Source organism: Coptis chinensis, chromosome 3, assembly GCF_015680905.1.
Source record: "Coptis chinensis isolate HL-2020 chromosome 3, ASM1568090v1, whole genome shotgun sequence".
NCBI classification, from domain to species: domain Eukaryota; kingdom Viridiplantae; phylum Streptophyta; class Magnoliopsida; order Ranunculales; family Ranunculaceae; genus Coptis; species Coptis chinensis.
In genome coordinates, this window is record NC_141458.1 from 58,919,059 (window position 1) to 58,935,990 (window position 16,932).

Genomic DNA, 16,932 nt, shown 5'->3' on the forward strand with positions numbered 1-16,932 from the left:
AAACTCAAAGGAATTGGCGGGGGCCCGCAAAGCCCGGTGGAGCATGTGGTTTAATTCGATGCAAAGCGAAGAACCTTACCGAGGGGCTTGACATGTCGCGAATCCTCTTGAAAGAGAGGGTGCCTCGAGGCGCGGATCTGGTGGTGCATGGCTGCATGGTCATTTCGTGCCTTAAGGTGTTGGGTTAGTCCCCGAACGCGCCAACCTCGGTGTTTAGTTGCCACCGTTGAGTTTGGAACCCTGAACGATTTGCGCGGTGATAAAAGAAATATGACCAATGGTGGTTCAATGTCTATACAAAGGATTTCTTTTTGACATTTCTTACTATTAGATAGTGACCATAAATTTCATTATAGGTACCAAAAGATTCACACCTGAACCCGATAGGAACTTCTCTTGGTGCAATGACGCGTTGATCTAGTCGCCACCGAAGCCACAAAGGACTATCTAAATGAATTCGTTTCTGCCGATAAGCCCCAAGCGCATCATAGGAACTACAAAAATAGGGTTCTTTTGTATACTTATGTTTATTATCGTCAATTTTTTTATTTTGATAGTTTCGTGATTCCATGGATTATACCTATTTGCACAAATACCTCGGCGATTACCGACCCGTTAATACATAGAGTCCCATAAGCATATCTTGAGTTGGGAAATGGGATCTCCAATAGCTGGAGACAAAGAGATTCATATGAGAAAACATAAGTAAGCGAGCCTCGCGCCGAGCCTCCAAAGATAAGGGTATATGAGCGACCATTTGATCCCCATCAAAATCCGCATTGAATCCCTTACAAACTAATGGATGTAAACAAATAGCACGGCTTTCGACTAAAATGGATTGGAATGCCTGTATGCCTAATCTATGCAAAGTGGCTTTATTCAGCAACAGATGAGGATGTCCTGCATAGATTCTTGAAGTATTTCCCACACAATTGGTGCTTTTTCCCAATTTTTACTTTTAGCAACTACTATGTTGGAAGCAACGTGTTGTCCGATTAGACCACCTAATTACAAATGTGTGGAAAAGCTCTATTGCTATTTCATGAGGCAATCCACATCGATGTAATGAAAGGGCCACGACAATGACCGGGCTTTAAAGAATAGTCGACCCGTTTACCAAGTAGAGTCTGTGAAATCTTCCCTCTTTTCCTTCAATTACATCAAAACGATTTGTAAACTTTATTATGACCGTCCCTCATTGGCTGTCCGCGGATCCCATTATCAAGAAGTGTGTCCACGGCTTCTTGTACTAATTTCTCCTGACACATTACTAATTCCCCTGGCGTAGATCTACTTGTTGTTAATAGATCGGTAAGAGTATTGTTCAGATAGATAACTCATCGATAGAGTTCATTAATATCGAACTCATTAGTTTTGCCCCCATCTATCTGAATGATTGGTCTCAATTCGGGAGGAAGAACCGGCAATAGGCACAAAACCATCCGTTCTGGTTCTACGTTTGTTCGAATAAAATGCTTAACTAATTCCATACGTCTAACCAAAAAATCTTTTCTTCTTCCAATTTTTCTATCTTCCCATTCATTACCGGTGGGCCCTTCTTCACCTAATTCTTTCCATTCTAACAATGAAGAATCTGTAATAAGTCGCAAATCCGGATCGGCTAATTGTTCTCTGATAGCACCTGCTCGGTAGATATTTCTCGATTTGAAATGTATCGAAGCCTTGGGTAGTAAAAAAAGTGGGATCTTGTATTTCCATGATTGGATTTCATATTGAATGAACCCTCAGAATCGTAAAGAAAGTGGGTTTTTAATTCTGGGCCTAGCAAAAGAAAAAATTGGGATAGGTTCCTATAGGATTCCCCCTTCAAAACCGGACGTGAAGGTTTCCTCTCATCCGGCTCAAGTAGTTACACCAAAAAAAGATAAACAGAGGGGTTCTCGCTTTACATTTTTTTATATAAAAGACCCCAAAGATCTACTCCTTACTCAAGTTCCCAGTGAGGACCAACCAACATTTCATTGATTCATTCTTCCTTTTAGTTAGATCTTTGATTTAGATTTTCTGAATTCCTTATTCAAAATTCAAATTAATCAATTCGACATAACATAAATTAAATATTAAATTCTTGAGTAGTCTACTTCCCTTGAATGAGGAATCCCCTTCTTAAAAGAATACCTTAGAACCCACAAGGGATTTACTTGTCCATATATCGTTCCATCTGATCTTTCAGGTCCCTACTTCACCTCGGCGGTTATGTCCTGTTAAAGCCTATATACGATGGATAGACTCCTGTAACCATGCCATATATATTTACGTTTACTTGAACAGAAAAATTTTTTTTTCTAAAATAAACGGAATGAATGGTTAATTCCACGGAAGTCTTTTTAACGAGGTACAACTAGCAATTCCTATTTATCATTACGGAATCGACCATAGATAAATCCCCTTATATTTGGAGTATTGAATACACCCATAATTCTGAGCTTCATGTTACTCCTACTAAGAGGCATGTCGAGCCGGGGCATCCCAATCGATTGAGCGGGATGACGGTTTCTCATTCGAAACTGTAAAATCAGAATTTAGATCAAATCACACATCGCAATATACAAGGCCTTCTAATTCTTTAAGAGGTTTATCTAAAAGATTCAAGCGATATAACTAGGAAGGCGCTTCAAATACCACACATGAGTTCTGGACGTGAGTTTGATGCATCCCATTTGATATCTTCGTACCCGAGAATCAACAAATTCGACTCCGCATTGTTCACAAAATTTAGGTCTTCTTTTTCATCTCCAATTACTTTCGATAATTTCCACAAGCACAAATTCCACTTTTTATAGGCCCAAAAAATTCTTTCACAAAACAACCCATCTTTTTTCGGTTTATTAGTTTTGTAATGAAAAGTATAGGGTTTTGTCACCTCTCCAACCATCTCTCCATTAGGTAAAATTTTCTTGGCCAGGCACTTATTTGTTGAGGAGAAACTAATCCAATTGAAGTTGTTGATGTTTATATCGGTCGATCATAGAAGAAAAATTCTGATTCATTCGATCAAGCTTCCTTCCTATTAATGGAAGTTCTTCTCGGACACAAGGAAATGGTTGAGTTCGAGCCAAAGATCGTAGTTCTCGAACAAGCAATCGAAAAGATTGGGAGCATCCTCGGGGTTAGATATTGTTCCTCCAATGATTGTAGTACCAAGTACTTCCTGACGCGAGCTCTAATATGATCAGATTTATAAGTAAGCATCTCTTGTAAAATATGAGCAACACCAAATCCCTCTAGAGCCCAAACTTCCATTTCTCCTACCCGTTGTCCCCCTTGCTTGGCCCTTCCTCTAAGGGGTTGTTGTGTAACAAGTGTGTAATGTCCCTTTGGAACGTCCATGGATTTTATCATCAACTTGATGAATTAATTTCAGGATATAGGACTTTCCTATTATAACAGGTTGTTGAAAGGATCTCCGTTCTTCCATCAAAGATTACGCTTTTCCGGATACTCGGGTTCAAATACCCATGGATTATTTGTTTGCTTCTTGGCTTCATATAATTCAGAAAACACTAGTTTTCTCGAAGCCTCTTGCTCATATCTCTCATCAAAGGGTGATATTCGATAATGCCTGTCTAACGGATCCCCGCTAACCCGGCGAGCATTCAAATATCTGTCCTACATTCATTCGTGAAGGTACTCCTAGTGGGTTGAAGACCATATCAACGGGTGTTCCATCTTGCAAATAGGGCATGTCTTGTCTAGGCAAAATTTTTGAAATGATACCTTTATTCTCGTGTCTTCCGGCTACCTTATCACCTACTTTTTATTTCACGTTTTACGTGAAATATATACCCTAATTGTTTACGGATTATAATTGGAACCCCCTTTTCGGATCCATCTCACATCAATAACTTCGGCCTATGCCACCTATAGGTAGTTTTAGACAAGTTTCCTTTGCGATTGGATACACGAATGCCAAGTATGGCTCGTAATAATCTATCTTCGGGGCATATGATGATTCTTTTCGTCATCGTGGCGTTAATTTACCTACTAAAATATCACCCATTTCTACCCAAGATCCAAGCATCACAATCCATTTCTGTCCTCTAAATTGCGGAGTAAATAGGCTTCTAAATCGCGGTATTTCATTAGTGATCCTTTCGGGACCTTGACTTGTCGCATGAGTCTGAATTTCATATTTCCGTATGTGAAAAGAAGTATAAATATCTCCATATACCAAACGTTCACTAATAAGTACCGCATCTTCAAAATTGTATCCCTCCCATGGCATATAAGCTACTAATACGTTTTTTCCCAAAGCGAGCTCGCCACCAACTGTGAGCTGCAAAGACCGTCCGCTAAAACTTGTCCCTTTTAATACATTTACCTGCGTAACCGGGGGGTTTTGATGCATACAAGTATTTTTGTTGGAACGTTGGTATATAACTAATGGGATGCTTAGAGTGTCCCTATTACCCGATAACATGATCTTGTCGTAAGATCGGTATAAACGATCTTTCCTCGTGTTTGGCTATAGCGGAAACCCCGAATCGAGCAGCTTGGCGTAATAATCGTGAACTAGCTCCTTTGCCCCTTTAGTCAATCCACGGCCCGATAAAGCGGCTGAAACTTTCCGACATACATGAATCAAGGAGAATCAAATCCTAGCTTCTATCCAAGCGGTCTCTTCTTTTTGTTTTCGGGGATAAAAAGTCAAAGGCGTGTTCCCGGGCAAGCGGTTCCAAACCCTAAGCCTACAAACACCGCCTTTGAACTCAACAATGCACGGGACCTAGTAATTCAAGCCAAGGTGAGGTAAATGCCATTACCACTCTTCGTTTCGGCGAACCATCAACAATAATATCATTATGCGGACGAGGAATCGGCGAAGTCACGACCGACGTCCTTCCAACTCCTACCTCGCAACCTATAGCGGACGTTTGTACCTTCAAAATCTACACCTACGCCCCTAGGGAAAGACGCCACTGATCCTTATATCGCGATTCCGTCCAAAAGCTCCGTTCCTGCCCATTTGGTAAAGAACAAACATGATGAACATTTTGATGAGATCCGTGAAACCTCAAAAAAATTTGACCATAAACTTATCTTTCCTAGATCGCTTAAAGCATTTGCCCAAGCATGCCAAGTTTTGAAGGACATGTGCACCACCAAACGACGTCTTAATGTACCTCAACAAGCATTCCTCACTGAGCGGTTTCCCCTCGATTACCACTACCAATGGTGTGGTAAAATTACAAGGACCGAATTCGACCGTATACCATGCACGCGTTGACGACAAGTATACCGCCATCGCACTTTTAGACCTAGGTGCGGTGTTAACCTACTTCCCTACTACTTATTTAAGCAGTTAGGTCTTCATGAATTAAAACCTACCAATATGACTCTGCGACTTCGCGGATCGCTCCATCAAATACCCAAAAGGCATAGTAGAGAACGTTATAGTAAAGGTCCAAGATTTTTACTACCGGTGGATTTTGTCATTCTAGATCTTGAAGTAGCACGTGACTCCATCCCTATCATCTTGGGGCGTCCTTTTCTTGCAAGCGCTAGCGCTTTCATAAATTGTCGGACGGTTTAATGACATTGTCTTTTCGGGAACCTTTCTGTCAAACTCAGCGTGTTCAAATTAATGAAACAGTTTCGATCCTATAATGGAGGCGAGATTAGCTTGGTTGATAGTGCGGGTCATGATTATTTCACAAACTCTTTTCCCCAGACGAGATACACCAATTCCTCTCTTTTGATAATTGAGTTTGACGATGACTTCATTACATAAAGGGATGTCCATGCATTATTAGAGTCGATTACCACTATTTGACCCTAATGCTTCGTGCAAACCTGCCCGGAAAACCGGATTTGCTCTTTTCCATTGAAGAGATGATCCCTCACGAATCCTTGATCCCCAATCCTCCAACTCCGGATTTAAAACCTCTACTCTCTTATTTGAAGTACGTGCATCTCGATCTCGATGGCAGTCACCCTATAATAATTTCTGCTCACTTAACTACAGACGAAAAGGCACATTTGATTCACGTCATTCGTGAACACCGCTATGCTATCATATGGTCCTTAGATGATATTAAGGGGATAGACCCTAGCATATGCACGCATCGTATACATCTTGATGACGGCACAAAGACATCGTGAGAACCACAACGCCGCCTTAATCCCGCCATGAAGGAAGTAGTGAGAGAGGAAGTTTTATGTTTACTTGATGCGGGTATCATATACCCTATCTTAGATAGTGACTGGGTTAGTCCTGTCCACGTTGTTCCCAAAAAGTCCGGCATTCAAGTTGTGCAAAATGAAAATGGTGAGTGCATCTCCACTCGCATTCCTTTGAAATGGAGAATTTGCATTGACTATCGCAAACTTAATGCGGGAACCGTAAAGATCACTTCCCTCTCCCATTCATTGACCCGGATGCTAGAGCGTTTAGCGGTCATGCTTACTCTTGTTTTCTTGATGGCTATTCGGATACTTCCAAATTGTCATTGATCCCCCGATCAAGAAAAGACAACTTTCACATGTCCCTTTGGAACCTTTGCATACGGACAAATGCCTTTTGGTCTTTGTAATGCCCCGTGCACTTTCCATATTTATTTGCATGCTTCACATTTTAGTGATATGGTGGAGCGTTATATGGAAGTCTTCATGGACGACTTTTCCATTTATGGAAATTCCTTTAACGATTTGTTTATCCAACCTTTCTAAAGTATTAGCAGCGTTGCGAGAGAAAAATCTGGTACTCAATTGGGAGAAGTGTCATTTCATGGTTACCAAAGGACTTGTTCTAGGTCATATTGTTTCAAAAGGCGGGATAGAGGTCGATAAAGCTAAAATTGTAAAATTTCTTCGCTACCTTTCCCGCATGCGGTTAAGTGATATCCGTGCCTTTTTAGGCCGCGGCTGGGTTTTTTGGGGAGATTCATTCAGGATTTTTCTAAAGTTGCTTTCGACCCTTAACCAATCTCCTACTTAAGGATGCGTATTCGACTTCAATTTCAATTGCAAACAAGCTTTTGATACTCTAAAACCGCTCGACTACGCTCCTATCATTCAACCCCTAATTGGTCTCAACCATTTAGAAACGATGTGTGACGCTAGCGACTTTGCTATTGGTGCCGTGCTAGGCCAGCGGCGTGGACGACAAACCCATTGTCATTTACTACGCTAGTAAAACTCTTTAACGGCTCAGCGTAATTATACCACAACTGAGAAAGAGTTCCTAGCTGTTGTCTATGCTTTGGATAAGTTTAAGCCCCTACCTAGTTGGAACATCAACCATCGTATATCTTGACCATGCAGCAATTCGGTACTTACTCGTGAAAAAGGGACTTAAAACACGATTGTTCATTTGGATCCTTCTCTTACAAGAATTCACCCCGGAAATCAAAGACAAGAAAGGAACCGAAAATGTCGTAAGCCGACCATTTATCAAGGCTGGTTGGTGACATCGATAGTGATTACGAAGCCATCGGTGATTCCTTCCCAGGCGAATACTTGTACTCTATTTTCTCATCTCTATGGTGCGCGGATATCGTTAACTACCTGGATTCTTGAGGAAGTCCCTCCTTTTGGTCACGCCCGATCATAAAAGTTCTTATCCATGTAAAATATTATTTCTAGGATGAACCCTACCTCTTTAAGTATTGTTCCGACCAACTCATTAAATCGTTGCATTCCGACCGGGAACACACCGGCGTATTATCCTTGCCATGAACAATCTTACGAGAGGTCATTTCGATGGGAAAAAACTGCGGCCAAGGTGTTACAATATGGTTTTCTTGGCCCACCCTTTTTCGCGATGCATCACGAACATTGCATAGCTTGCATTCATTAATCGACACCTAGGTCGAATTACCAAAGCGAAATATGATGCCCCTAAATCCTATCTTGATTGTGGAAAGTTTTGATGTTTGGGGCATTGATTTTATGGGACCTTTCCCTATTTCTCAAGGTTTTCTATACATTTTAGTTGTTGTAGACTATGTGTCCAAATGGATTGAGGCACTTTCGCGATGTCGCTCAAATGACCATAAGGATGCATCGTGAGATTTGTAAAAGAAAACATTTTCTCTCATTTTGGTGTTCCCAAAGCTATCATCAGTGATGGGGGTACACATTTTTGTAACAAAATTTTTGGGTTTTTAATGAAGAAATATGGAGTTACTCACAAGGTTGCTACTCCATACCGCCCACAAACAAGTGGCCAAGTGGAAGTCTCCAACAGAGAGATAAGTCTATTCCGGAGAAAACTGTCAACCCCTCAAGAAATGACTGGTCTCTCTGCTTATCGGATGCCCTGTGGGCATACCGAACAGCATTTAAGACACCTATAGGGATGTCTCCTTACCGCATTGTTTTTGGAAAACCTTGTCATCTGCCAGTTGAACTTGAGCATCGTGCCTTTTGGGCCATCAAAAGCCTCAATTACAATATCATCGAGGCAAGCGAGAAGTGAAAACTGCAATTAAATGAGCTGGAGGAGATTCGGAGTGATGCTTATGATCTCTCGAAATCCTACAAAACTAATATGAAAAGAGTGCCACGACAAGCACATTTTCGCGTAAGGATTTCAAAATTGGCCAAAAAGTTTTCTTGTACAACTCCAGTTACACATCTTTCCTAGTAAATTAAAAAAACACGATGGTGCGGTCCTTTCATTGTGTCGTACATTGTGAAACATTATGGGGCAATCTCTTTGCTTAATCCAAAAGATAACGGTGAATTTCAAGTCAATGGACAACGCCTAAAACATTACCACGAATTACGCTCACCGGATGTTGAGCGGACTCTTCTTGAGAATCCGATTATACACCGACTAGATGTTTTCGTTTGGCATACTTTCGATCTTGTTTCTATAGAGTGCGCCATTTTGGTAGCCGGGCCATCTTCTATCTTATGATCTCCAAAGTTCTTTGAAGTGTGTGGTTGCAAGCGCCCGGAACCTTAGTCCACGAAAACTTCATTTTCAGGCTGAGTATAAATGTCTTACGCGAACACGAGCAAAGCGTGCTTTTCGATAAGCGATGGGTACCTAAAATTTCACCTCCTTCCTTCTCTTCCCTTTTCTACTCTCTACCTCGCGAACTTCCGCTAATCATTTGGTGTAAGTCTCACTCATCCACGAATAGGGAATGGTCATAGTTCTTTTGCTTTCGTAAGCGGCGTGCGCGAAGAAGAATGGGGCTGGTGTATGCATTGCCAAACACCCTTACATCTAGGCCCGACTTCCTATCCGATACTAGCCAGTTTATGGTATACTTTTGCCTAACACCAGCTGCACAAGATAATCTTTGTCGCCGCGCCGTTTCTCCCACAGGTTGGGACTCGTCTTGAGGATATGACGTTAAAAGACTCACCTTGTAGATATGTTTATATTGTTGCCTTTTCCCTTTGCATTAAGTTTTGCACATGAGATTCGTGTCCAACCTCAGATGTTGCACACTTGGAACACAAACGGGCAATGGATTCCACCAGACCAACCCTAGAATTGGTTACTTTGAGTTCCCTTTGGGGCGGTTTGAGGATAGTTGTATGTAATAAGGGCAATTTTATTAGACCGTAAGCGCCGACGGTCGGGATGGTACCGTCCTGCCCCTAACCCCATAATACATAGAGGTGAAGCCACAGTCTGGCTGGATTGGGTTCGCTCCAGAGCCGACATGACAGTTGTCTATGATTTAAGATGGTGACTCCCCTGGACATCCAATGTTTTTCACATATATCTCCTTTGTTTATAAATAAAACACTCTCCTCTAAAAAAAAAAAAAAAAAAAAAAAAAAAAAAAAACAACAACAACAACAACAAACAAACAAACAAAGGGGGCACTCCTTGTCACATGCCCCATTCTTCTCATCCACACACCATCCACTTTTGCGCATATCTTAGAAGATACACGTGGTCTAACTACCCGGTGACACCTCGAAACGTATCTTTTACATTTCGGATGGGTGCCTATTTATAACAAGGATAGGCACCTCAAAAAATTTAACTTCCCTTTTTCAAAAATAATTTTCCACCACTCCATCTTTAATGGCCCTCACTCGAAGTTTCGTGCCCGAGCAAAATTTTATGGAAAATTTTCAAAATGGTCTTTTTCATCCCTTTTTTGACACTGAAATATTACGGCGAGGATGGTACCCTCTCTTACACCATAAGCAAGCATTTTCTTCCAAAGAATTGGTCTTGTTATTTTATAAAAGCGGTTATTTCCAAAACGGACAATTCTTTGTCCGTGCTAACGGATGCAAAAATGAATTGACTATGGAAATCATCTCTGAGGTACTTCAAATTCCTATTACAAACCAAGGAGTACACCTTCAGGATTCACCTTTCGATAATATCCGGCATCTGATGTTTGCAAGTATCCTTCACGGCGAATACAACCGGAAAAACTGTATTGTTTATCAGAGATCTTTACAAAAGACCAATTTATCGTGATCCAATGGGTAGCTCATAATGTCCTAGGCACGTCTAAGACTTCGAAATAACCAAACCCTCCACCATTTACTCACGGGTCTTGCAGAGTAATTGCAATGATTTTGCATTATTAAATTTCTGGAATGAGATCGCGCGTGCGGAAAAAGACGGCTCCTTTACCAACCATTGTGACACTTATCATGATACATTTGGGTTTTTCTAGCATTTCTCCTCATACACCTCTTGAGCAGCCAACATTCTTACCATTCACTCAAGTATGTAGGAGCGGATTACGGAACCCGGCGTTGCAAAGAACTATGTCGATGCACGGGACCAAAGCGAAGATTGTTCCACCGACAACATCTTTCTTGAAAATGCATTATGCAGCGTATTTAATCCCATGGAAGGGCCGGCTTAATTCAACAAGGACTTATGACATTATTCAAGCGTCGAACATTATTATCACCGGCCTTCTTGAATTTCGGGACTGCGGACAATAAGCGAAGAGGAACAATCACAATTCTTGCACACCCACAACCAATTCTTGGCAAATCACACTCTCATAATGGAGAACCCGCGAGATTTACGGATGAGAAAACAAAATGTTGCAGCAAGGCATTTGCCGCGGATTGACGGCATAGAGAATCTTATAAGCGGATTCCTCCCACAAAAGGATCCTCGCCGTTACTTGGGCCAATGAAACCATTTAAATTTTGCAATTCTATATTATTTATCATTTTCCTTTTAGTTTTTAATTTTAGGTATGGTAAATTGTTTTTACTTAATTATTCTCATCATACTCTAATATTTGTTTATCCTTGTCTAAACAGGTCACATTTTTTTCACACAATGGAAGCTCAAAGATGATTCAAAACAATCTTTCCATTCATTCTTTGAATTCTCCGGCATATGGACATCTTTTTCGGAGAGTACATAACTCAAGTTGGTTGGAACTCTCTCATTTCTACACCGAGCGGACATACTCCCCAGGTTTGGCAACTTATTTTTATGATAACATGGAAGATCTACCCGGTGTCGGGGGTTTCCCTTTGAATGGTTTTACACTACGTATTGGTAACACCGACACACTTTTATGAGCCAGCGGTGGCTATGGCTCTAGATCTTCCTCCTCTTCACCCGGATCTCCCCATTCAATACATGATAGAGAATGACCTTAATGACTATTCTAGGGAAGATTTTGTTGCCCGGTATGGCGATGGCCTTGCCCACGTCAAAGAAGCGTGCGAAGGCGGCGATGGCGAATTCACTATTCCACTAGCCGATTATGACCATGAATGTTGGAACTGCCATGTTATTTATTCTTTGAACATCATGGGGGATTGACATTTTTCCAGCTGCATCAAAGTCGGCATGTAAGACATTCCATGCATTGGCCCAAAGAACATACCACCTCCGACATTCTGAACTAGTAATTGAGAATCTTAAGAAGGCTCGGTCTTTTCGGCAACACTATATCACCACGCGATTCAAAGATGTAAGATAGTGAGGGCGTACTTCCCTAAGTTTGCGACCACCTTTCGGAATTTGGGTAAAGGTGGACTCTATGTGTCCAACAAACAAGATAATTCGTTCTTTGCGATTTCCGGACATGGACCGCATGCAAGGTATCTTAAGAAAGTTCGTTCTTTCCACGATGATGATAAAATGATAGCTCATCTAGACAATGCAAAAAAGAGGAAGTGGAGTGAAGTCGGAAAGCTATGATAGATTGGCGGGATGCGAAGGAATGGCATTTCTCTGAGGGGGCGAGGCAAAGAGGGACTATCCCCGGTTCAAGGATGGGGCAATGTGAGTTGATGCATGTACATATTTGTTTTACGTTTTGATGTGAAATAAATAAATAACCTAATGAGTGTGCTACTCTAACGATTGTGCTTCTACTTTTATGATGTATAATATATAGTGTGTTACAATAAATTTATGTGGAAGATGTCGACTTTATTTTTGCTCAAGCGCCTCGGGTATACTCCTTCTTCCTCTTAACACTTTGAAGACCACGGTGTCCGATTTGTTTGGGGGTGGTGAGAACCTTTTTGCAAAAATTAGGCATGCATAGTTGTATATAGTTACTTAATGTCTAAATAAGCGTATTTAGTGACAAATTCTCGTTTCTCTTTCTATGATGAAAAATATTTAGAAATCTCACCCTAGCATCAAAATTAGGACTTGTTCTGAGAAACTTAATTTAATACGTATGCAATAGTTTTTACATTTTTTAATGAGCATTCATGCACTGACTATCATTAAATGTATCACAGCAGTAAGTTTCTAGGACCCACGGTTAGACAACTTAATTTCCATATCCTGTAAGAATCTAACCAAAAGCCTCAAAATGTAGGATATATGAGTAATGACACAAAGGAGTAGTTCTTCCGAATAGAGAAGTTCACACGTCTACTTACTTGATCACTACCCAAATCCTATGTGAGAATTTAGGCTTTCTTTGGATCGATATAGCCAAAAATTCGCACCTGTAAAACAAAATTTACCGCTAGTCGCCCCAATGAACCTTTCATTAATCCTTTCTACTTCACAAAAAAAAAAAAAAAAAAAAATCATTACCCATCTAGTAACCACAAATAAATAAGCCTACCTAGATGATGAGTATGAGAAATAGGATGAAGTGCAGAAAAATGAAAAGAAAAACCTTGTCACAAATCAAAATCAGTTACCTGTTTCAAAATCAAAAGAAATAGAAATATGTTTCCAAAAATCAAAAGAAATGTCAAGGTTAGAATTCCCCAAAAAAAAATCAAATCAAAAGGGAATACAAAAGCTTGAAAAATCCAAGTATGGAAACCCATGTTAGAAGCAGGAAAGAAAATAAGGATCCTCTAGTATAAATATCTCGAAGACCTTATTCTCTCATACTTATCATTTTTGAATTTTCTATTCCATTTTCTTCTACACTACCACCTAAGCCCCATAACACCTAATAAAGACCTCTAGCTCAATTAGGAATAGGATAGTGTGATAATAAGTAGTAGTTGTGACTTCTCGACCTCGGCTCCTCTAACTGTCATTGAGTATGTGAGGAAACGTGTGCCCACTGCACACTGGAGATAGCAAAGCTTGAGTGGAAAAATAAGAGAGAAATTGTGATTCGACACATACCTGTGAGAACCTAATTAAGGACGCTATCCAAAGGATCCAGAAACGGCCCTGCTCGTACATTTCATTATTAGATTACTGCATGCATGCTCATACGTAGATGTTTCAATTATTGTATGTATATTAACTTGAATTTCGAAAGAATAAAATCCTTGTTGCCCCTGCTAGTGAGATGTCTAGATACCTGAGATTAATTAAGGAAACAAGCCTTTGTTACTGAGTCGTTGTAGTATAAATGAAGTTTGTGAGTATCTTCTCTGGAAAACTCTCACGAGGCTATAACTTGTCCACTAGGGAATTCCTAGTGGTTCAAGGCCTTGTTGCATACGGTCAATGCAACCGCACTCTGCGAAATGAGATTTAGCTTAGGACAACACATTTTTTGATCACTTATCGTTTTAATGTCTCTTCTTTGCTTTTTTTTTTTTTTTTTTGTAGGCAAGCGAGGTTTTTAAAGAGGTCCCTTTTCATAAATTAAAAAATAAATTTCAGCTTGTTACAATCTCACATATTCCATGCCTATCGCATCTTCGTATACAATTTTCCTAATATCCTCTGAAAAAGAGCTAGCGATAATATCAATATTACGCACATTAGGTACATTATTGGCTAATGCATCAGCCAATTTATTTGCTTCTCTATACACATGATATATTTTGAAATTTTCGGCTGTCCCACCAACACGGTCGCGATGTTCACGAGCATCTTTTCTCGCTTGCCATGGCTGTTGCCCTGTGTCTCTCATGAATCGACAACATTTGTGGAATCTGTTCTTGCCTCTAACCTTCTAATGCCCGACCTCATTGCGGTTCAGTCCCTTCTCCACTCCTTGCGGTTCAATCATTGCAATTGTCCCATAGTCGACTTTCCCTTTTCTTTCATGAACCACTCCTCCCCTTTGCATCTCGATCCAAGCAGCCCATCCTCCCATATCTCCTTGAAGTGTCCCATCTGTATTCAACACATGTTTGTCATCTTCTCCTTGCTCCCATCTGCATTTTTACGAGCGGCAACCTTTTCTTTGATTTGCACATTCCAGATGCTACTAATGAACTGCGCCTCATTCCCTGGTTCCATCATGATTCTCATTGATTGCAATTTGGTTCTTGCATCATTGAATATCATTTCCACGACTTGGTCTGCTGTGCTTTGCTTCTTCTTAATAATTCTAGTGTTTCGCTCCCTCCAAATCCAATAAATCATCCCATTCCAAACTAATTTCATTGCATCTTGTTTCACTCCCTTTCCTTTTGTTATTTGAATAACCCACTCCAGTTCTTCCCGCCATGTGGCTGCTCTGCCCTCGTACCCAATTCTTTGAAATAACGGCCCAAACAAATTGTCCATAGTAACGGTCGAAGAACGGATGCTCTTCATCTTCAATTTTCGCCAAAGAAAGAATACAAACATCCGATTTATACCATCCCCATTCTCTAAGCTTCTTGAGTGTCTTCAACACTCCTTGTATAGCCATCCAGCTGATGAAAGAATGTCTCGGTATCCGAATAGAGTACCATACCAACTGACTCCATTCAGTTTTTGTTTTCTATTTCCTAACATGATGATAAGTGTCTTTCATACTATAATTCCCTTTGCTGCTTAAACCGACCAAATGAGTTTATCTTCCCCTCCTGTTATTCCCACGACCTCCTCCATTTGCATCACTATATCTGACAAGTGCGTCTTAATATTTTGTGGTATCTCCCAGTTTCCATTCTCTATAACCTGCGATACTTTTGCATTAAGGTTACTGTCGAGTTATATAGAAATTGTGCGTGGAAAGAACTTCTTGAGTATTCGGTGGGTGCCAAGGATCCAGCCAAAATCTAGTGTTTTGCCCATCCCCAATTTGATGCATCACAATCATTTTACCTTCTTTCCTGTTGTTTAGTACGGGAATACTGGAATATTTGAAGTTTCCCACTCAACCCCCGTGAAGCCCAACAAAGCCTGACTAAAGCCGAAGTTTCCAAAAGAACAAAACCAGTGCAGAATGGGTCCACATATAAAGAAGCAGCAAACTTCCGAAGCTCAAATCGGATAAATCTAGATGCCGACGCGTTGGCTAGTGAAGCTGCCAAATGCGGAATACTGGGAATATTTGAAGTTTCCCACTCAACCCCGTGAAGCCCAAATGAGGCGACTAGAGCCGAAGTTTCTAAAAGAACAAAACCAGTGCAGAGCGGGTCCACATATAAAGAAGTAGCAAACTTCCGAAGCTCAAATCGGATAAATCTAGATGCCGACGTTGGCTAGTGAAAATGCCATAGCGACCCGGGCGACGAACTCGGCGCAAGGACAAAAAGTCGTAAAAACGCCAAAATCGGCGCAGCCACTGGACACACTAAGTGGACCCACTCTGCGGGCCCAGAAGGCATGACGAATCAGCATAGGCAGGTGGCAAAGGATGGTTTCAATTTAGTGCCACCTTGCAATGAGGAAGACACGAACCAATTCAATGTTTGAATTGAATTGGGCTAAAATACAAAACCAAAACATAAAAGGACAAAACAAATGATAATAAAACAAAACTTTATAAAAACGGAAATTTTGATCCTAACAAATTGAATTGGGCTAAAAAAACAAACCTGATTCGATATTAAGATTTCACGTGAAGGGTCCCCAGCCTATATATATGTGAGGGGGGTCTTCATATATCTGGCTTCAGCATATTAATGCTTTAGCTACGCCTAGTTAGATTTTCTTCTTCAATACTTACATTCTTCCATTTCTATTTGGTGAAACTTAAAATCGTAAGTTATTTTACCCTTAATAAGATCATTTCTTTTCTAGTTTAATTTCTGTCCTGCATTTATTTACTTAATGTATACAGCAAGTTTTATTATTCCTTCTATGACCATGAGCTAATCCCCCCGGGAGGGTTATGTTGCTCGTGTGAAAATCCAGATTGACTCGTTACTATTCTAGAATCACTACTTAGGAATTAGGCATAGAATTGACATCCGGTCCCAAAATGGTGAGAGATTTGTACAAAGTTGGATGGCGATGCTCGGGGCGGTCGCGCTAGCGCGACAAAAATGTCTCGTAGCGACTCTGCAGTGTCGGGCTGACTCTCAATTCGTCCGGTGATGTGAAATCGAGCCAGGAGCTGAAATAATATACCAGAGATGAGGTATTATTGAAACTCCTTATGCTAGTGAAATGCGACCTAGAGATGTGGGCATGCACTAGGGATCAATACTTTCGGCGTCGTCTCGAAGCGAGGCGAACTAGAGATATAGTGATTTGGTAATAAAAAAGCTGTTGAAAAATGATTCTTGTATGAGCATGATTAACTCTCTCCCTGTTTCTCTAATTTTGTTTACCTACATTTAATCGCCGTAGTAATTTACATTACCATTAATTTAATTAAAACCAACTAAAAAGAAACCTAAAAA